A 21954-nucleotide genomic window follows, 5' to 3' on the forward strand; every position below is an offset into this window, starting at 1 on the left:
AACAATATTCTCTTGTCCAGAAAAACACAATAATCCACTGTGGGAAGCAAAGCAGCAATGAAACAGCTGGAAAGGCACCTTTTTCATTTTATCTCATCCCACATTTCTTAAAGGGCAAGCAATAATAAAGCATAAAAGCTTTTGTGGAAATCACTTACGATCATCTGAAGACCACAAGATTGTTACTTAAATAAAAAGCTTGGAAACGACTTTCAGAAATCCCTGAGACTCAAGCTCCCCATACACACTGTATGCATTAAAGAAGAATGATGTGATGCCCTTCTTCCCATCAAAGGCTCAAGTTACTTTTTCAGTATATGAGAGCTAACAGAACCTCAGGTTATATACTTCAGTCCTCTTCCCAACATATTTGTAGTAGGGTCTAAATATCAGGGCAGAGAAATATAAACTTGCCCATTGTTTCAGCAGGCTCACTAGTACTGCTTGAGTTATATCTACAAGATTCTCTTGGACTCTTATACCATCAATGCTCTTTGGCTTCCTAATAACTAACCGTCCATGCACCTTCTGCAGCTCTGTTAGATTCTTTCTCTGGAAACTGCTACCTGCCTATTTTCTTTTGCATGCACAGGTTCCCAGGAGCTTCAGAACAAGCAACATGCCACCATACTCTGTCTTCTCATCATCTAATACAGCATCTGGCACATAACAAGTAACCAGTAATGTCTTCTGAATGTCTGGAAAGAGATGCATTAATGAACAAATTAATTGTATATTTTAAGACCTAGCAGTCAACTTTGTGGATTTTGTGTGTGTGTGATCATAAGAGCGTTATAAGGGCATAAAGAGGTTATATGACACACACTTTTCCATTTTACTGCCTTAAGAAGTTATATGTTAGATGATGAAGTGAGAGATGAGAGCCTCTGGAAGTCCATCAAAGCAGACTAGTCATCCTTAACTGTCCAGTGGTGGGATATACATGTCTCCAAAGATGTTCTGTATTCAGCTACTTCCTTTAGAAAGACATTAATTATGTTTCCTTAACTCAAGATCACTAGTAATCATGATAAAATTCCTATGGTTTTCTTTATTAGAAAATATTTCCATACCGAATTCTTGGAAAAACATTATAAGTTTTCTAATTTTGGAGAGAGCCATGTGAAGCAACATGTAAACTGGCAAAAATGACTGAAAATTTTAGTACTGCCACCTACTGACTTTTTTAGAGGCTACATAGAATTGTCTCTATTCCATTTGCCATTTTCATGGTACCTTGGGTACAGAAGACACTGTATTGCTTTCCTAGTTGGAGCAATGATTTACCTGGAAGGGAAGTCAATGTGGCCACTGTATCAGCACTCAAGACTGGCTTGGGAAATGTTGCCCTAAAGGCAATTGTTCTAAGATGTCCTTCAAGCCCTGCCTCTCACAGATCCAGGGAGAATTACATACTCTCCCATAAGCAGGGAGATGATCCCTACTCCCTAGTCCTAAGATACCCAGAGTCAAAAACAATCAACTGTAATGGAAGTTATATTCCAGGGCAAATCACGGAGGTATTTTGAGATGGTTCTTTATTCTCTCTTCCTTTTTTCTAACTCAATTGTCTTTCTCTTATATTTCATATCCGCTAAACTGGGGGATTCATCCAACTTGAAAAGATATTGAGGAGTTCCCATTGTGGTGCAGCAGAAATGAATCTGACTAGTATCCATGAGGATGTGGGTTCAATCCCTGGCCTCACTCAGTGGGTTGGGGATCAGGGGTTGCCATGAGTTGTGGTGTAGGCTGCAATCCTGGTTCAGATCTCATGTTGCTGTAGCAGTGTTGTAGGCCAGCAGCTATAACTCCAATTTGACCCCCCTAGCCCAGGATCTGCCGTATCCCTCAGACCCCCAAAGAGCAAATATATATATATATATATGTATATATGTATGTATATGTATATATATATATATGTATGTGTGTGTGTGTATATATATATATAATATTGGAAATATCAGAAACCTGAATAAAGAAACTACTTCTGAAGACTTGTTCATTAAAATAAAGTCAGCTTCAGGATGACTTGCTCCAGGAATGCTTGCTTAATTTTTTCTGCCCTCATTAAGGGTAGGTTTCTCTCTTATGTATTCCCAAAGCTCGATGTGCACTGCTGGTTGCTAGTATGGCATTTACCACAATATACTGTTCTAAGTTTCTCTCACCCAGAATTCTGAGAACTCTTGAGACCAAGATCCTATGTCTTAATAACATTTGTATTCTCAGTGTTTCAGGTCACTACAAGGAACATAGTGGGAGCTTAATAAATGTTTAATAAATGTATGAAAAGTAAAATTCCTAATCTATAGCATACCTATACATACATACACACATATACACACGCACACACGCATACATATGTATGTATATATTTAGCTTGACTAGATTGACACCTTTGACAACCAGAAACTAGTAAAATTCTGCATCTGCTTAAGAACAGCATATGTGAAACCACTGTATCCAGACAGAGACCTCAAACGTTAATGTGATGTTTTTAAATATATCTCACAAGCTTCAAAACAGAGATCTAAAATGTAAGTGGGTGGCAGAAGTAGGGAAACCAACTGCCACAAAGCTAATTTTCAAGAGAGCAAAATGTATGTGAAATCATATTCCACGTAGTAGAGCAAGAGCGATCTGCAGTACGCCCGCTCCCCCCAATGAAAATGGATCCTTCATACATATAAGACGTAACTATAACTTTAACAGGCACATGTATTACATTCAGGCACTATCATAAGCAAAATCATACCTCCTTGTATTCAAATATGTCCATGGTCCCAGAGCGTCATGAGAATTTTTAAAAGTTGGATAGTTTTAAAGCTGGGCAAAATAAAGATAAGGATTCCTATAAACAGTGCAAAAACATGACTGATTACTGTATTTCTGCATTATAAAACAATGCCATTTCTACTTTTCACTTTTTTTTTTTTTGGTATAGTACAAATGGAGACGTTTAACACATTTTGCCATTTTTTTCTTACATGATTAGAGAATCTTCAGCTCTTTTGACATTTAAATTATATTTTATGCTGCTTATGTAATGATGTGTCATTCTTTGCATTTAATTTGTAGTTGTAAAAGTTGCACTGAATCCTTTGTCTCCTGGCTCTCTATTTTTAAATCTGAGAAGTTTTGCTGACCTTTTCTCAGTTCCTGGCCCTCTCTGAGGGAATTTCACCAAGTGGCTGGCCTTTCTGGGTTGATGAGATTGGCACTGCACAGAGTGTGAGCAGCAGTTGGGGCAAACTGCCTGCTAACCAACTGCTCCCCACCCTTCACATCATTTTTATCTGGGTGAGGACAGTTTAAATGAGCATTAAGAACAGCCATCAAGGAGTTCTCATCATGGCTCAGTGGAAACGAATCTGACTAGCATCCATGAGGATGCAAGTTTGATCCCTGGCCTCACTCAGTGGGTTAAGGATCCGTCATTGCCATGAGCTGTGGTGTAGGTCGCAGTCGTGGCTTGGATCCAGCCACAGCTCGGATTCAACCCCTGGCCTGGGAACCTCCATATGCCACAGGTGTGGCCCTAAAAAGGCCAAAACAAACAAACAAAAAAACCCAACCAACCAACCAACCAAACAAACAAACAAAAAAACCCAATGGCCATTAAGAGAAAGATGAAGCACTTCTTCTCAAGGCATTTACCACTCCATCTGTTCCAAAAACGTATTTGTATAACTGTCATTGTTCCTACGCAGGGGATATGTTTTATTTGCTTTGAATAAACTTGTCATCAACATCATGCCTTATGTTACATGCAGACAGATCACGGCTGCCATCGCTATTACACCGACTATGGCACACCATTTACTGCGTGCCACACAAGTCGAGAATGGTCCTATGCCCAGGACACATGCAATGGGATGCCTGAAAAGAAATTAGTTTTCCCCAAATTGTGTCTACCTCTTTGTCTTGCTAGAGCTGGAGAGACAGCAAGTATCTGGCCCTGAAGCAGATATGTATTTTTATAGAAAGAACCCCTTCAGTGGCTGTTCTGAGTAAGAAGACCCATTGTCCCAGGAAGAGGAATGTCATAGGCAGAAGGACCTCCAAATTTGCCCACATCCTAATGCACCAGAATCTGTGGATATATTACATCAAATAGAGAAAGTTTCTTTGTAGATATACTATAATTAATGTTATAAACCTTAAGATAGGAAGATGATCTTCACTTGGAGGTGGGCCCAATCTAATCACAAGTCCTTAAAAGTAGAGAACATTCTTCTCCTGGAGGCAGAAGAGAGATGAAGCAGAGGGCAATGTCAGGGAGATGTGAAGTGTGAGAAGGGTAAGGCTTTGCTGGTTTGAGGACAAAGAGGACGAAGTGACAAGCCCCTTAGGGGGCTGAGAGGGGGATCCTGCCTGGTTTCATTTAAAGTGAAAAAAAAAAAAAAAAAGAGGACCACACTCTATGACCATGACGAATCATATTCTACCAAGAATCTGCAGGAACTTTACCTCCAGAAAGAAGGCAGTTGTGTTGCCACATTGATTCTGATTTGTAAGACTAAGTGGCAGATCCTACAGAGACAAGCTGCACTTAGAATTCTAACTTACAGATCTCTGAAGTAATAAATAGATGTTGTTGCAAAGCCACTTAATTTGTGATAATTTGGTACAACAGCAATAAAAAAAACTAATCCAGAGGTTGTGTGCAGCCTTTGGGTCCTGATACAATGTCCCTTAGGATAGACCTTTGATAGCTGGGTAAATTAGAGAGGAAACCAGTAACGTTTTGGTGGGAGTCAACGAGCTTCCTTAGAAGGAAAAGGATCAAGGCCCCCACCCACTTGCTTTTTTGAAGTTCAGTTTTAATATAACCTACTTATAAACTATGGAAGTGAATTGGGAAGCTTCTAACTTAGGTTTGTTGGCAGTAAAGTGAAGACTGCAAGGGAATTTACCTGAGAGAAGGAAGTCTGGCCTGGTGATTTGGGTTTAACATTACAGTCCAAGGGTTTGTATAAATGTGAGTAAATGACAAGTCTACTTGAACTAACTCTTTGATCAATTAAAGTCAACAAACACTTTTTAGCCCTGAATATTAGCATACTGTTGGTGATAGAGGGTGAATACAGTGTGGTTTCTGAGCCAAGGGTCCTGACAAGTCCAGCATGGACCTATCATTGAGCAAAGGTGCAACAAATATTTATCGGATAGATGAATGCATAAATGGATGCATATATGAATCCTCTGCTTTGTCTAAAACCTAGCTCTTGCTTTGTTATTTCTTCATGAAAAACAGTTTTGAATAACCCTCAGAAATTTGCTTGCTGCCTCTTCCCTAGCTCTGATTTTTCTTACCTCTCTCAGATTTGTGAGTCAAATCATTCTAACCCTTCCTGCCAGGCTATCAAGTCCACACTGAGATCTCCTTCCTTAGATTTCCAATTGGACTAGTCATTTTGCAATTCATTGTGCTCCACATTATTGATTTCCTTGTGTTTTTACATCATCTTGCTATTGATTGCTTCCTTTGTTAAAGCCAACTCTGTTTTCTTTCTGTCTTCCCCAAAGATGAGTGCTGGAGCTAGACCAGCCTGTCACCTAACACCTGTGTGATCCAGTGTAAGTTACTTAGCCTTACTGGACTTTGATTTCCTTAACTATAGTATGTAGATAATAAGAGTTCTCCACTATCCTTGGATTATTGTGAGGATTATAGTCATACTTATGTATAAAGTACTTAAATAATTCCTGGCACATAGTATATGCTCATTAAATATTAGTTACATTTTTTATTTTCCAGCATAGCACTCATCACAAAATATGACAGAGGACATGAGATACTTAGTGAATAGTCATTCAAGTTCAGTCATGAAAAAAGAGAATAAAGAGGTGATGAGATATGCAAATTCATAACTCTGTTTTTAAAATTTTTATTTTTACCCCTTGTTCTTTGGCTGCTAAAGATTGAACATAAAAACCTCTCAAGACTCTCCAATGCCAATGGACTAACAATCTGGAGACTCTTCATGTAGTCTAGACTCTGACGTTCACCACCTGGGTCACTAAAGTGTCCTGAATCACTGTTTGCACATGTCTCTGCTAGGCATAATAATGGCACTCCCTTCAACTGAGCCTTTCAAGTTTCTAAATGAGTGGATAAGAATAAATGACTTAGATCCTGACTCATCAGATTCAGCAGAATAGCCTTACCCCAACTTCAGTGAGAAAACTAAAGCCATCAGATGCGACCTCCTTGAACTTCATGCCACCTTGAACAAACACCTCCAAAGGCATGTTTAAGTACCTCCCCTTCTTTTTCAGAGAATAAGCTTCCCCCACTCTTGATCAGCCCTAACCTCTTAGCTATGTCTTCTGATCCCCTTCTTTCCTACACCTCATGAGGTGATACAAAAGCCCACAAAAGAAATCATCAGCTTTAAACATCTGCCATCAGTTATCCTCTCTCTTTCCCATTATCTTCAAATCATCCTTCACTAACACCTGCTTTCCTTCAGCCTGTGAACACACTTAAATTTCTTCCACTCCAAAATTTCAACTTCATTCCCACCCCCTCTAATATCTAGGATCTTTTTTTCTCTTTCATCTGGATTTTCCAAAAGGCTTCACCACTTCCCCTTCTTCTCCCGGATTTTCTTGATGGGGTAATATTTGATCTCCTAACTGCTAAATCTAACATGTTCTTATTCTAAACCTTATCTAAGTACATGTATCTGAAGTGTTAAGGATGCTTTTCCTCCCATAACTCCCCACTGCACAGTTCTGGTGCTTCCTTCCTCTCCTGGTTCTCCCTTCTACCTCGCTGACCATTGTTTCTGGCGTTCTCCTTCTCTGCCTCTGCTCACTTTCTGAATGATGACTCCCCCTAGCAATCTCTCCCTATTCCACGTGTCATCCATCATGGCCATTCTTGCTGGGGGAGATAGGTGGGTGGGTTCTCATCATTTCAGTTACAACTTCAAATGAAACAATTCACATATCTTTCAAATAGGGTGTAGAAGTGAAATTCAATGTACCTCAGTTTTGGTTGAGGCCCTGAGACAAGAGATGTCAACTAGTCCCATGCTCCAGAATGAAGTGCTTTAACACCTGAGCAGAACTAGAAGTAGAAAGCATGTTTCAGTTAGAGTGGTGCTAACGTATCTTCAAAGTGGAACTTCAGAGGTGAGGATGGGGAGGGGTCATAAGCAATCTGCCTAAGGAGATGCCCTGCTGGCGTGGAAGGAGCGGGAGTCCACATAGCTCAGAACATAATTTTTCAATGAGCCCATGAAAACACAAGAGAAAGAACCATCTTGAAATGTCCAGAATAACCAGAGAAACCCAATATCAATTCACACCCATGCTAATCAAGCGGGACTTTTTTGACCCTTATTTTCCTCCTTCCTCTCATCTGCTGTCGGTCCACAGTGTGGGAGGGCAGAGGCTTTGACTTAAAATGCCAATTTGAAATTTCAATTACTGTGTGAGATCAGATATTTTTCATTACTAAAATGAAACTATTTGGGAAACTAAAAGTGACCAAAGGGCTTAATAATTACTGTCTCTCAAGTTTCATTTATTAAGTATAACGAATGCATCCATATTACTGGCCCAAACTCTTCTCTGAGCTTCATGTTCATAATCCTAACATCCAACCCCATATCGTCACCTGAATGCCTTAAATTCCATGTCCCAAACTAAACTTATGCTTCTCTAAACTTGTTTCTACCTTCATATGATGCTCAGATGGTATGAGCCATCCTTGATTTCCATATTTATGTCAATGTCCCCAAAAGCCAAATCAATTTCCAAGCACTGCTCTATTCTTTACATTACATTCTTAAAGCCGTTGTTCTAACTCAGATCTTTGTCGTCATTTCCCTGGACTATCAGACTCACTTGTCTGACTGTGGTCTTGATATGTCAAATCTACTCTTGACTCGGTGAAACCCTGTATTGTGGATACCCATTTGAAATTTAAGTCTAATGGCGTAAGACCCTTCAGGGATTTCTCACCACCCAGAGAATTAAGTCTGAACCCCTTATCAGAGTATTCTGGACTTTAACTACTTCTCCATTTTTATCTGTAACTACATGTTGCTTCAAGTTGTATGCTCCAGCCATATTAATACATTTGGATCCTCTGCTCCCACCAACACACAGTCCCTGGCTGTTTGTTACTTTACTGTCTTTGATTGTTCTATTAGTGATACCTTGGCATGTCTTTCCTCATACCACCAAAATCTACTTCATCCTCTTAGACTCAGTCTGGGTATCAACTCCCTCAGGAAGCCCATTCTAGCACTATTTTCCTATATACAGACTTGGTAGTTACCTCTCTTATACATGATAGGACACAGGTCTGTTTCTACAGATACTGCTTCACACTGTACCTTTCTGTCTATCTCTTTCGTCAGATTATATTGCTGGAGGGAAGTGATTTTTTTTCTTTCTTTTTAGGGTCACACCTGCAGCATAAGGAGGTTCCCAGGCTAGGGATAAAATTGGAGCTGCAGCTACCACCCTACTCCACAGCCACAGCAACACCAGATCTGAGCCACATCTGCGACCTATGGTATAGCTCACAGTAATGCCAGATCTTTAAGCCACTGAGTGAGGCCAGGGATCAAACCCACATCCTCATGGATACTAGTCAGGTTCATTACTGCTGAGCCACAACGGGAAATCCAGGAAGTGATTATATTTTATCATTAACTCCAAAGCAAAGTATTTGGTACCTGGTGCACATATAGCAAATATTTTTGAAAAGAAAGAGGAATTGTGTAAAAGATAGTATTTTATAGACCTCCATTCATTGTATTATTTCATTGGACTCTCAGAACAAAATTATGAGGTTGATATTTATTTTACAATAAGGGAAACTGAAACACATAGCATAAGCAACTTGCTAACAACCACCAAGGGAATTCAGCATATTTAGGGATATGCATCTATGTCTTTTAGGCCCAGGATCCATGCCCACTGAACCACACTGGAAGCCTTTGAAGGCTAAACCTAAATGTATATGTGATGTAAGAAATGAGGTGTCTGATAATTTTAACAGTAATTTCTTCTAGCCCTGAAACCCCAAAAAGAGAAGAATCAAATTACAGTACAAATAAAAGAAAGAACCAGAGCTGTCTGAATGTGAAGAGATGAGTTAAGAGGGTCATTGTACCTCTGAGGTTCATGTTGGTTTTACACATCACTTACATCATACTGTATCCCATTATTAAACAGAGAAGTTTTTAAAACTACCACCTAATTGCATTAGATTATCCAAAGTAACCCCACAGTGCCAACTCTGTAACTCTCTGCCTGAGACACAATTGTTTCTTAGCTTAGGCTGAATCAGAGTATGTTTTCCGTAGGAAGCCAGCATGGTTCTGGCACAACAAGAAAGCTGTTCTTTTGATATCAACATATTCTTCTGGATCTCTAGCTTGTCTTAGAAAAGACTTCCACTCTTTCATGGCAGCCTTAGGAGTCTTTTTTTCCCCAAGTTTTGTCTATATGATATTTGAGATGACAACCTACGCTTTTCTCTCCCTGCCTTTTCCCTGTTCACGTAGCTGCCATTAAAGTAAGAGGTAGGCTCTGAGCTCACTGCCTCAAAGAATGAATGGGGAAAGGCAGAAGCTCATAGGACAGTAGAAAATGGGAACATAGAGAGGGCTCAAACCCAGCTACCAATTCTCCTCACCACCGCAGGCCAGGTTCCTGAGATTCAGAGGTCCTGGGCTCTGCTCCTCAGCTGCATCATCAGGAAGGTGGCAAGACCCCAGGAGGAAGGTGGCTTCTCAGGGTTTCGAGGCACAGAGAACAGAGGAATACTTGCTTAAGATTCTTGAGTCACAGCATGGCAAGGAAGCAACAGAAGGCTGACAGATGTAAATAAGCCAGGAGGATGGGGATAACGGTCTTCTTCTCATGGCCAAGTTAACCTGCAGGTCCGATGGCCAAAGACAAGGTTGCCCTATAGTTATACTTGGCAGTAGGACTAGGAGTTGTGATTCATCCTGAAGTCACTCACCCTTGAATCATCCTTGAACCTGAGGAAGACCTGAGCTTAACTTTTGCACCAGGTAGGTAGAATAGAACTCAAATGTGAGAAGTTAAGATGTGTTAGGGAAAGTAAAGGCAGAAATATCTATTGCATTTCCAAGTTTGTAAACAGATATAAATAAGCTATTGTCAGCATCATGATCATAACCACCCTTACCATTTACTGTGGAAATTCCTCAAATATCTGACTAATAGTAACTTACAAAGCTGCCTCTATTATAGGGGAAGTTGGCAGGACCACCTGGACCTTACAATTTTACGGGACATTATATCGTGGGAAAAATGTGAATCACAAAACTGCAGTATTGGAAGGCTTGTTGGCAAACCTTGGCCTTGATGCATACCCTCTAAGCATGTAGGCCAGGTTGTATCAACTCTTGCATCCAGTTGCTACTCAGAGAAATAGATTTTTCAAACATATTTTTCATGCTACTCTGCTGCTGCTGCCCCTGAACTATACCTGAATTTCCCTAATCTGCAAAAACCTGTTAAAAAAAAAAAAAAAAAGAAAAACACAAACTTGGATGACCTTGGTCTTCTTGGGTGCTTTGTTCTTGAATCATTGCTAAAGCAAAGAAGAGGCGTATTAAATGCAAACACGCACACTTCGTAAATCACTCATGTCAGCCCGGGCTGCTATCTAGGGTTGCGTGATCTGGAGACAAGAAAAACAGTCTGCTCGAGGTATAGGGTTTCAAGGCAATGGGAAAAATGGAAACATTCCAGTCTCATAGACTCAGCAGTCTTTGACTTCTAACTCCCTTTGAAGCTAGAAGGCCAATAAAACAATTGTTTTTCTCTTTAAGAAAGGTCAGAGTTTATTCCTAGGCCTTTGGAGCATCAACAAAAAGTAAGATTAGAGAAAAGCCAGCAAGTTTACATCACTCCTCCTTCAATCCCATACTCCACATTCGTCTCTATTACAAATAGGAAGCATCTGCCCTGGGTCAGGCACTGCAAGTGAGTCCCGCCATCCTTTTACAAATGGGGGAGCTGGGACTCCGAGGATAACTTCCAGTGAAGGGAGAATCAGAGCTAGAAGTGAATTAAGATGGGTCTGATCTCCCCACTGCCCTGTACTGTTTCCTCACCATCGCCCCCTTAGCCCGTGACATTTTAATTAGTGCCTCAGGGGGCCACTGAATAGACCCACACTTTTCAGGGCCACTCCAAGTCAGAACAGTCTCAGAAAAATACAAGTAAGGTCACTCCAGTGTTTAAGACATGCTGTTGGGAGTTCCCGTCATGGCTCATGAGGTTGCGGGTTCGATCCCTGGCCTTGCTCAGTGGGTTAAGGATCTGGCGTTGCCGTGAGCTGTGGTGTAGGTCGCAGAGGCGGTGTGCTGTGGCTCTGGTGTAGGCCAGTGGCTACAGCTCCGATTGGACCCCTAGCCTGGGAACCTCCATATGCTGCAGGAGCGGCATAAGAAATGGCAAAAAGATAAAAAAAAAAGACCTGCTGATGAATTATCACACTTAGAATAAAATCAAAATCCTCTTTCATGGTCCACACGTGAGCTGGCTGTTGTCTAACCCTGGAGCCTCCTCTGTCCTTTCTCCATCTCTTGCTCTGCTCCAGCCATCCTGCCCTTTGCTCTGCTTTTCAAAGTTCCCTTCATTCCCTCGTTCTGCATTGTCTTTTGCCTAAAGATTCTTCTCACAGATCTTGAGGTGGGGGCACCCTCACTGTTGAGATGTCAGCTCACACAGTGGCCTAGTTTATGCCTTTGTTGGCTCACTTGTTAACTGTCTATGTGTCCCTGGTAGGAGGTAAGGTGACATGAGAGGAACCATGTCTCCCATCCCTTATTCTATCCCCAGTGCGCAGAACACAGTAGGGCACACAGTAGGTACTCAATAAATACTATTAACAGAATTAAATTGTTACTACTAGAAAAATTCGAAATGTTAAATCATTATCCTTTCACTGGTAATTAATATATATTTGGCATTCACAAAATATTGAAGTTTAATATTGACATAAAGTCAGATTCGGTCATTTTCATAGGTAACATATACCTATTGTTTAATATAAATGCTAATTTTTTTGTCATCTACACAACTATTCTAGATTCAGGATCTGTCTATGTTACTAACAGTTTTTTTTTAACTTGATTTCCCAGAAATACTTTATCTTGTGTGTAGTTCTTTATTTTGATTGTTTGATTTTTGGTGACATACTGAAAATAATAAAGTTAAATAAGTATCTGCTAAGTGAAACTGACTTTTAACAAGGTCCCAGTAAAACAAGTGAAGCAAATGTCTGCTTCCAGTTGGCCACACTTATATCGAGTTTCATCTGTTCACTTGCTCCCACCTTCTTCCTGCTAATGGTGACATTTTGACATATCCATCCTGCCCTTGGAACTAGCTCGGCACAACACTTTAGACCAATTCTGAGAGCATCAGACTGCCAGTGCGACGCTAAGACATTAAACTGACCTGGCAGGGGCCTATTTCCAACCTCGAACCGCGTTCCTAATTGCTGGGCTTTTACAGCATCCATGACATTTAGCGGCAGCATCCTGACTCCACCATATATTGGCTCTGTTGGCTTGAATGAAATAGTAATAATAATAATAATAATAATAATACTCCCTTAACTTCAGACTCCTTATTTGTAAAATGGATCTTAAGAAAACAGACTTTGAGTCTTTGTGATTTGTGTGCATGACGTTTGCTGGCCAATGCTTTTGGGAAATTCACACCTATAAGGGGAGAAGGACAAGGATAGGGCAGAGCACATGAACTGTGATGCTGCAGCAGAGGCCTCAGCTGAAGCTACTGATGCTTTGGAGGTGGGATGGCTTTTCAAGTGATGTTGAGACTAGGTACTGAATCTTGACATTCTACATCCGTCAGTCACTGGACACAGGTTGCCCGCAGGAGGAGTGTGGCCCTGGACAAGGTGGCTGTCTTTGTTTGGGAGTAATTTCTGATAAGAGTCAGGCAAGAACCTGTCCCCCGCCTGGACAGCTGGGGGAGTGAGTGTCACAGTTCTTATGAGGCTCTGGGCGGTGTCCTGCAGCATCCACTACATGGGGTTAGTCTTTTTTTTTTTTTTTTTCCAGCTTTCATGTGATATCAAACAAGATCGAGTATGTTGAAAAACATCTACCCTAGCCCCAGGCACTTAAATGACACTCAATAAAAATTTTCCATATGAAGCAGTGAAAGAAAAATGAATAAATGTTTTACTGACCCCAGTTTTTGTTGTATTTGCTATTTCCCCTGTGCTACTGTCTGTCACCTGTGTGTCTCTTTCACAAAGTATGCGACTATAAAGACTTAACTTTCGGGAGCTCCTGTCATGGCTCAGTGGTTAATGAATCTGACTAGGAACCATGAGGTTGCGGGTTCGATCCCTGGCCTTGCTCAGTGGTTAAGGATCTGGCGTTGCTGTGAGCTGTGGTGTAGGTCACAGGCACAGCTCGGATTCCTCATTACTGTGGCTGTGGCGTAGGCCGGTGGCTACAGCTCCGATTCGACACCTAGCCCAGGAATCTCCATATGCCACGGGAGCAGCCCTCAAAAGGCAAAAAGAAGAAAAAAAAAAGAAAAAAACTTAACTTTTTAGAGAGGCTCTTCTGGGTTTACCATGAGGGAGCTGTCCTTGTTTCACAATTGATTCATCTTCCCATTTGCTTTGATTGACCCGCAAATTTTTAAGTTACAGAAAGACCTGAACTAAGTGGGCTGAGTGAGACAGATGAATGCTGAATCTTTGAAGACGGAATTTGGGTGATTTTTAGCATCAAGGTTAGGTTAACTGGAGTCTAATTTTTGATTAAGATCACTTCTATTTTTTAGGCTCTAAGGCTAGCCTGGAAAAGTAGTATTTTCTAATTGTTTCATTTCAGCCAGCCCATATATGAGATTTGCAGCAGAAACAAGGCAAATATGATCATCTAATCAAGAGAAAGTCATGCAGTTATTTTCTTTTACAAAATAAGAATTCATACTCCTCTTTATGGAATAGATCTCATATCTTAAAGAAATTCCTCCCGTACATAGAGTGTTTACACCTCTTCATCAACTACCTGATGAGATAAATACCTCTTTCCCCATTTATAGAGAGGTTTAAGTGACTTTCTGAGTTGCAGAATGTGTAAAGGACAGAGCTATGGCTTCTAAGGTTTGACTATTATGCCACCCCCCATAACACCACAGTGATTTTACTTTCTCCCTCAAAAATGTATCTGTCTTCTCACTGTACAGTTAATCCTTTCATTCTATAATGAAACCTTTTGTACCACTTACTATATCCCAGGTCCAGACTGCAAGGTGAACAGCAGTGTCACTAAATGCAAGTACACGCATGGCTCAGACCAACTACTGCAACAAGAGATGTGCTGGAACACAGCCTTAGACCTTTGTAAGCTGAATCTACTTCCTTCGATGTCTCGTTATTCAGCCATTGGAGGACATAAAGCCAGGCTATTTATATGATTTTCAAATTTCTTAAGAAGAAACAGTCACTTTCAACCTCAAACAAATACTGATGAACAGTGAAGTTCTTTTTCGGCGCTCAGGGTGACAAATATTCTTAGAATAAGCTGTTTCTTCTCAAGCTAACATCTTGACTATATGCTATTTAGACTCCAATATAAACAAAACCTAATAGTCAGAGGAAAAAATCACATTCTCCTGGAATTGTACATTTTATGACTCTAACAAGGTGATGACAATGACCCCGTTGTTAATTTTCTGTGATCCAATACGATCACAATTATACTAATACAGGCTGATTTTCAAGGGAACAAAAATAAAATAAAATGTTTCTTTGGTGAAATCTCCAATGAGAGCTATCTTATGACACAGTATCTCCCTGGAGACTGGTTAGGGAATTTTCTTGCAGAAAACATTTTATGTGATGAAAATGGAGTGCATTTGTTTCCTTGGAAACAAACCCCTTCACCTTCATTGCAGAGAATTTTAAGCAATGAAAATTTAGTAATTAGGCCCAGAGTCTACCTATTTTAAACCAGTGGAATTTTCAAACATATGACATTATTAGAAATAATGTGCAATAAAACCCAGTTCGCTCAGTTAAAGTCAAACAAATAAACCTTTACATGACTTAGAAGTATAGACATCTGGCGTTCTAAACACTGAAACAGAATTACCTAAGGACTCTTATACTTGAATAGGTTAGAAAATCCCTCATTTCAAATCATCAGCTGACTAAAAGAATCTGTCACAAAGAAAAAAAACTAAGAAAGGCACAAGATGAATGACAAAAACATTAGGTATTAGAAAGTTTCATCATGAGAAAGTAAAAAATGTGACTATTGGACAATAGTCTCAAGCCAATAATAGCTTTGATTATAGAAAATGTTTTCTATGGGGAAACCAAATCTGCTTTCTTTGCTAAATGGTGTGGGGGAGGGATTTTATAGCCTTCAGCTCCCTCCCACCCCAACCATGACTTCATTTTTTATTGATTTAAAAAGTTTTTTATTTATTTAAAAATTTTTTATAGTTGATTTACAATGTTTCAGGTGTAAAGTGATATATATACATATATAGGTATACACACATATGTATACATATTCAGATATGTATACATATACACGCAATATTTTTTCAGATTCTTTTCCCTTATAGGTTACTGCTGAATATAGTTTCCTGTGCTGTACAATAGGTCCTTGTTTCTCTATTCCATGTAGAGTATTATGTGTCTGTCAATTTCAAATTCCAGATGTAACTCTCCCCCTCCTTTCCCCTTTGATAACTATAAGTTTGTTTTCTATGTCTGTAAGTACATTTCTGTTTTGTAAACAAGTTATTTGTATCATTATTTTAGATTCCACATATAAGTGATATCATATGATATTTCTCTTTCTCTAGTCCTTTGCTTTTTTTACAGAATCAATCAGAATCGATCTCCTGGATATACTTACGAAATCACATTTTCTTTTTTTTGTTTTATATACTATTTGTTGGCTCAAGATCAAAATATGGGGGAAGTGGGCATTAGGCAGGTTAAGACCAATTCTAACATTTCTCAGGCTCAAATGATTACTTTGATAAAAGTAATCATATACTTTAATTAAATTCTTTTTTTTTTTTTTTGTCTTTTTGCCATTTTCTTGGCCGCTCCCACGGCATATGGAGGTTCCCAGGCGAGGGCTCTCATTGGAGCTGTAGCCACTGGCCTACACCACAGCCACAGCAATGAGGGATCCAAGCAATGTCTGTGAGCTACACCACAGCTCATGGCAATGCCAGATCCTTAACCCACTGAGCAAGGTCAGGGAGGGAACCCGCAACCTCATGGTTCCTAGCCGGATTCGTTAACCACTTAGCCATGACAGGAACTCCATAAATTCTATACTCTATTTAGCTTCTATAGTTTAAAGAAAAATCTAACAAAAATGCCTCCTTTTTTTCCTGTTTCAAAATTTTCTTTAACGAAATGATTTGGATAAGCTTTGAACATTTACCCTGTCTTCAAAGTTCAAATCACTTAGAAGTGTCCCGAATATGTAAATAAAATTATTGTTAAACTTTTTTTGTAACTTTGAAATAAATTTAAACTTAGGAAGGTGGCAAAAATAATAGAGAGTTACTGGCTACCTTTCATCTTTCACCCAGTTTCCTAAAAGTTAACATCTTGTATAACTGTAGTATAATAATAAAAACTAAAAAATTAACATGATAGAATATGATTAACTAAAGTGTAGTCTTTAATTATATTTTACTAGTTTTTCTACCTTTTTTTTTTTTTTTTTTGGTCCCAATTCACCATGATCCAATTCAGTACCTCCTATTACATTTAGCTTTAAAATTTCTTTATTCATTTCTAACCTGTGATGGTTCCTCTCTCTTTGTCTTTCATGATCTTGGTAATTTTGAAGAGTACAAGTCAATTATTGTGTAAAATGTTCCTGAGAAGTGATGCACTTCTTTATTTATCCTATGAAAGGATACATGAATTGAAAATATCTTAATACCATTGCTATTAAACTTGATCATTGGTTGAGGATGAATCTGCTGGGTTTCCTCCCTAAAAATTTGCTTTTGCTTCCATAATTAATAAGTATCTTGGGATCTTGAAAGTTTTAAGGTTTAGGATCTTGCCTACAAACCATCACTGCTATGCTATAATGGTGACTTTCTGTTTGTCTTATTCTTTCTATATTTATTAATTGGAATACTTCTTAAAAAGAAGATGTGAGGACAGTTTTTTGGTATTTATTTTTGGTTGGTTTGAACTTTAATGATTACTTTAATGCTTTCTTCTGGCATTAAAAAATTTTAAGTTTTAGAAGATCAAAGTTGCTTAATAAGATAAGGTTAGGATAAAGAAATGTCACTAGGGGCCTAGAAAGTTAAAATTAAAAAAAAAAAAAAAAGAGGGTCCACAAAGAGATACTATAGATAAAGCTTCAATCTCTGTTTGAAATAATTTATTTGTATTTGATGCTAGTAAGAGAGGCATATTAGAAAGTTACCAAGTCTTGATTATTCAATTATATATTCAATGAATTGAAGACATTTTGCTAGGTGAGGAATTGACCATTTTTCATGCCCAACTCAAATATCGTCTCAAAATCCTTCTCTGGCTTAGTCTGCAGAGTAATTATTCACCCTTTTTATTGTCTGTTTGTGTGTGCCTCTGATATTTGCCACCTTTTTGTACACTGTATTTCAACTGTGGACACTCTCCTCTGCCCCTCGACCCTTCTTCCTTTCTTCCTTTCCTCTAAGACTGCAAGTTCCTTGCAGCCACAATACCTCATTTACCCTTGTTTTTCAGTCACAACACCTGATTTATCCCTGTATCTCCAACATATAACACAGGGTTAATACACAGGGTCTTCAAATTAATGTTTAATAAATTCTTTACAGATGTATGTATGTAAGTATATATGAATGGATAGACGGATGGATGAATGGATGGATGGATGGGCCAAAATACCTAACCTCAGGAAGCTTAATCTACTCAGAATATGAATGATTATAGGCAAAACAAGAGGGGAAATATAAAGAAAGTTTCTGGCTCAGCCATTAAAAAGTCATGTGGACATAGCAACATCATTTACCTTTCTCGCTTTCAGCTTCTCCATCAAATTAACTGATTAGATGACCCCTTAAGGTACTTTCAATAACAATGTATTCCATCATTTTAATATCTACTTGGATATTTCTTAAATATGAGTAGTGTACTCATATGCACTTAGAGTCCATCTGAATAAAATTTCAAGCAAGTACACATGTTCTTTCTAACACCAGAACATCTATATATTTTATCTAAATTGCACCAGTGTAAAATTAGATCCTTTTTCGTATTACTGTCAAATCTGTTAGCTCTTTAGAACTAACCAAGGAGAATGATCATTTTCTATTTCAAGTTATGGCAAAAGTAAGCATTTTTTATGCCTTCTCAACTTCCCTGAAACTACAGCTATGCATTATGCAAGTCCTGCTTCACACATGCTGATGCTAAGCACATCACCTCTCATGGGAAGAAGCCATACTTTGATAAATAAAATTAAATGCTTAATGGCAGCTCACAGACTTCTTTCTGTGTAGAACAGTTTGCCTTAAACTTACTAAAAAAAAAAAAAACACCTTGTATTTGCTTTGAATTTGATATTTCAAAGGGCTTTCACATCGGTCACCCTGTATAAGGGAGGATTTTTCAATGTTTATGAGCTGAACAGAAGTTATATATTGTTGCCATCATTATGGTGATAGGAGAACCTGATGAGGTAGACAGGGAGGGCGAGAAGCATTCCAAATGTACACGTTAAGTTACAAAGCCACAGACAGGCTAAAGGATCACTCATGATCACATGTCCTGTGAATTCCTGGTATTTTGAAGGATATTTTGTTTTGGGCTTAAAGGTACTCACAATTTAATAGATGTTACATAAACACAACTCATTTGTTTTTACTTGATGAATTCACGGTGAGAGAAGGGCAAAGGTATCTGTGATGATTATTTAATGGCAACATTTACGAGTTTAAAAGAATCAGAATGATACTAAAGCTTTCCAAAAAAGAAAAAAAAAAAAAAACTCAATAAGGGAGGGGAAAGAAGGAATGGAAGGGAGGGGGAGAGAGGAAGGCAGAAGGGAGGAATGCAGACCTCACTTCCACTCGCATCCCCCCATTTCACCTGGAACACCACCTCTCTGAAAATGCTGATGAATATAACTACTTTAAGAAGCAAGGTACACAAATATGCAAAGGTACTCCGGAGGAATAGCCTTCAAAGTGGTGTCAAGAATGTTAAATCTGTACACATCTATTAGGATTTCAGTTATAATATCTATTGAATGCGCAGATCAGGCTTAAATCATGCTATTTCCTTTTGTTAAAATCACTATCCTAACAAAAAAAAGTATCAGGAATTCACTGCTCCACCTATTTCAAGTAGAACATGCTCATGAGCATGTGGAAAAATTCTGACCTTTTCAAATGTCAAGGTATGATAGGCTGGATGTTCCCATAAAGGAAAAAGAGAAGAGAAATAAATGGTCAAAACATAGAGCTCTTGAAAATTCCCCAAGAAACCAGAGACCCCCACCTCAGGCCTTATGTACAAAATATGTCATATCACTCAGGTTTCTTTTTCTAAGAGAATAGAAGAAGGCATATACAATACAACCTTCTCCTAACCATTCTCCTCAAAGTGATCTAACCATTGGTTATATTTGTACCAGGAGCCTATTTATTCAGCCTCTAATAATGCATGGTTTTCATCATCTGAATCCAGGTTATAGATTCTACATGTTATTGCATACCAATTTTTTACAATATCAAAATCAATCTTTTAGGTGTAAAATTAAGTGAGAAACAGTATAATTTCTCTCCATATTTTAAAAAGAGCCCACCTTCAAAGAGGACTATAGCTGTAACAATAATAGATAACACTCACCGAGTACTTAACATGTACCAGACACTGTCTTAAGTGTTCTGCATATACTAATGCATGAATATTCTCAATATGCCTCTGAGGTGAATGTTACTATGATCCCATTTTGCAGATAAGAAAACTGAGGCTCAAAGATACCAAATAGCTATCTCAGACTTTCACAGTCAGTAGTAGCTCTACCACTACAATGCAGGTCATCTGACTCCAAAGTTATTGCCATTCAATGCTACATCATCTTACAAAGGTGCAAAGGAAGCAGGGAGGGATGAAGGAGGAAGAGAAGAAAGGAGGAAGATGGGGGGGGGGGTAAGAGGAGAGGCATGAAGAAGAGCAGGGAGGGAGGGAGACAGAAAGCTGGGAGGAAGAGAAGAATGTTGGGAGAGTGGAAGGGAGATAAAAAAAGCATGTCAAGGGAAATAATTTAACAAGTTTCAAAAAGGATAGATAAGCTCTCTCAGTGAACAGTTGTGAAACTCAGCTAGTAAGTCACGGAGAATACTTCTGTGAAAGTGAAGCATGCTCACACACTCATGTGAGAAGAGCGGGGTGAGGGGACGGTGCGGCCAAAATCAGAATGCTGTATTACTTCTTTAGGACTTCGAACCAAGAACCGAGTTGCACCCATTTCCTGAAAACGGCTACTACAAAGAATGAAAAAAAGGGGAAATTTTCCACCAGGCATCCGCCAGATGCAAACGGAAGCTGCCAGTCTTCTTCTTCACTTGATCTTAGCCAAAAGGCCTAGAAGCGATCCAGTCTTCTTCTTGAGCAGCAGAGGTTACGGCACAGCCCTCTTCTCTAATTCTTAGTTATTCTGGCCTATTCTTCACCAAAGATTAAACAGAGCGCCTTTAAGAGACTCATAACTCACTGCTGCCTAACCTCAGGTCTGACATTCATGTTATGATCAGAGGGTTCCAAATAGTTTTCCCTAGCGAAAAAATTCTCCATAACATCCTTCAGCGCAAGCAAACTGAAGTATTTATTATTTCTCCAATTACCCCATTCATGCCACCCCAATGCTGTTTTCTTCATGTTTGGCCAAATTCTACATTTTTCCAAGTCCCAGCTAAAACGGCCCCCACTGCCACTATAAAATTTCCTGATGTTTCCACATGATGGTTGCAGCCCGAAGTATTCTTTCCTTCCTCTGAACTCCTGTTTAAATTTGTCTGCATTTGTCTTTAAAAGTTTCGCTTTCTTCTTGGATCTTTTATGTGGGTGATTCAACATTTGACTTTCTTCAGGGTCAACTGTAACCCTCTGAGGCAGCACCACAATTTGATCTCTCATTAGGGACCTCATGGTACTTAAAAGATGGATTTTGACTTTCTATTTTTGACTTACTTCACTCAGTATGAGAGTCTCTAGTTCCATCCACAAATGGCATGATTTTGTTCTTTTTTATGGCTGAGTAGTATTCCATTTGGTATATATACCACACCTTCCTAATCCAATCATCTGTCGGTGGACATGTGGGAGCTTGAGGTTAATAAATGCAGACTATTGCCTTTGGAATGGATTAGCAATGAGATCCTGCTGTGTAGCACTAGGAACTATGTCTAGTCACTTATGATGGAGCAAGATAATGTGAGAAAAAAGAATGTATACATGTATGTGTAACTGGGTCACCATGCTGTACAGTAGAAAAAAAAATCATGTATTGGGGAAATTAAAAAAAAAGATGGATTTTGAGATAGAGAACATATAAGATTTTAAATAAATATTTGTATAATTTCCATCATATACATAATATTACTGGGGCATCTACTTAATCATTACAGGGCATATAACTATAGATATATAAGGTACACATATATTATATGGGGCATCTAAAAAGACTTACATTCTATACTCCCAAGGAAAATAGCAAGAAAAGAAACAGCTATCATAGTAACATCTGCAGAGGCCCCAAATTCAAATGCCTGTAAGGCCTGGGGAGGTAGCACTCATGAGAGGAGCCATCACTGGACCTGGTGCTGAAAGAAGAGAGAAGGATGGAGACTGGAAGAGGAAAGTGACTCCTTCAAAAGCGGTCA

At 39.0% G+C, this 21954-nt stretch overlaps 1 protein-coding gene and 1 long non-coding RNA gene across 8 annotated transcripts in view; one reads left to right on the forward strand and one right to left on the reverse strand.

Annotated features, from left to right (window-relative positions):
• Window positions 1–21516, forward strand: part of LOC102162258 (uncharacterized) — a 156898-nt gene extending 135382 nt beyond the window's left edge. The window contains exon 6 of the long non-coding RNA XR_014808069.1: window positions 20510–21516. This is a non-coding gene — a long non-coding RNA (uncharacterized LOC102162258). The remainder of the gene's footprint in view (window positions 1–20509) is intronic.
• The window catches only part of PDE4B (phosphodiesterase 4B), a 552462-nt gene that overhangs the window by 232492 nt on the left and 298016 nt on the right, over window positions 1–21954 (reverse strand).

This window comes from Sus scrofa, chromosome 6, assembly GCF_054392235.1.
Source record: "Sus scrofa isolate SSC_HxYL_T2T_F1_AM1 chromosome 6, Sscrofa_HxYL_maternal_Yorkshire_Landrace_v2.0, whole genome shotgun sequence".
Classification (NCBI taxonomy): Eukaryota; Metazoa; Chordata; class Mammalia; order Artiodactyla; family Suidae; genus Sus; species Sus scrofa.